This window comes from Nanorana parkeri, unplaced genomic scaffold, assembly GCF_000935625.1.
Source record: "Nanorana parkeri isolate BGI_ZX_2015 unplaced genomic scaffold, ASM93562v1 scaffold24, whole genome shotgun sequence".
Lineage (NCBI taxonomy): Eukaryota > Metazoa > Chordata > Amphibia > Anura > Dicroglossidae > Nanorana > Nanorana parkeri.
The window spans coordinates 578,913-580,718 of NW_017306292.1; positions in this window are offsets into that span (position 1 = coordinate 578,913).

Genomic DNA, 1,806 nt, shown 5'->3' on the forward strand with positions numbered 1-1,806 from the left:
GGGGGGGGGAGTTTGGCTACCTTGCCATGCATTATTATACTTTTTTGTTCATCCTTTGGGCTGAATGAAAAATCTAACAGATTGGTTAGACAGTGTGGATGGACAAATCTCCCTTTCCAGCTATTGTATTCTGACAGCAGATGCCTGCCACTGTCAGGATACACGAACAGTGCCTGATGCTGACTGGCTGCAGTCCCTGTTTTCAGCCTGGCTCTTTCAACAAAAGTCAAATCAGTAAATCGACTTTTGTTGAACTGGCAGGATCACATACAGTATCAGGGTTATTCATAAAAGGGTGAAGAGTTTGGAGAAGGCAGTGAACAATCTAGGACAACATAGCTGATTTGGAATAATTCTCCAATTCAGCTCACTTTCCAGTTCAGTTATGTTGTCCTAGATTGTTCACTTCTCCTGCCTTCTTCAAACCCTTCACCCTTTTGTGAATATCCCTGTATATGTTTTTGTCTGTGTACCAATTGCAGAGATTTCCCATCATCATAGGACAATAGTGAAGTACAATTTCCCTAATCTCACAGACAGCATTTGGCTTGAAACAGAGATTTTAATTTATCACAGGCATTTATATATAAGGTTGACAATTTTATACACCACTTTATTATTGTGCATTCACATCAGTCCTTGCCCTCAAGGAGCTTACAAATGAAGGTCCCTAATATACATGCACACAAACTAGGGACAATTTAGACCAGAACAAAGTAACCTACCAGTATGTCTTTATATTGTGGAGGGAAATCAGAATATTTAGAGGAAACTCATGCAAGCACCGGTAAAACATGCCGGTAAAACATGTCCTGGTTGAGATTTGAACTGATAACCTGAGTGCTGCAAGGCAGGAGTCCTAGCCACTTTCCCTTGTATCAAAGCTAAATAAAACATTTTGGCAGGAGTTCGCCACTGATAATAGGGATGTCCCGATACTGATACTAGTATGTGATCACTTGTTTGCCTGATGTAGGGGATCCTGTGAGACCCCGAAACGTTATATATAGTGTTCTATTTGCAACTAGTACGTGAATAAATACGTACTGGACTTGTTTTTGAGTGCCGGTGTCCATCCTATACCCCTCCAATGGTGTCACCCGCGTGCGGACACGCCCCACACCCCCCTTGTGACGCCACTGTTTCTGGTGGTCTGGAAATGTGAGTCGGTTACAAAATAGGGGAACCATCAGCTGGTATGGTGCTTCTTCCCCCCCCCGTTGGTGTCGGTATGTGATGGTGGGCCCGGCCACTTGGAACTTGGGAAGCAGCAACTGTCCTCGAGCTGGTGGGGTGGGGACATGGGAGCGGTTTTAGTAGAAGCCTTTTTTTGGCTGATGGGCACCCAAAGACCTCTTCTCGGATCAAACAGTCATTCAGAATTTTTCTTTCTATGTTATTTTGGTTATTATGTTTGGTGTTTATTGTTGTATGGTTAAATAAAGGGCTGCTGTGGCCGCAATCCTTGTGTTCATTGGAGTTTTATCAGCGGGATGTAACTGACAAATCCATCAGTCAAGTAGGTGTCAGTTGCAGATCACTGGAGGGGCCTCTGCAGATTGGTAGGTGGGGAAAGGATACAACCACAAAGTCTGTCTTTACAACAAAGACAAACTCCCCTTCCCACCACCCATGATCCCAATGTCATTCTCATTTGGTTGACATGTTTCATCACAGGTATATGTAGTTTAAGATAAGAGACTAAAAGACACGTTTCTAGCACACATATAAAGAAATCACTTCCTTATTTGACCAATTCTCTTAAATATGAAAAACAAGCAGTTTCATTTCCAAGCACTGCTTCCT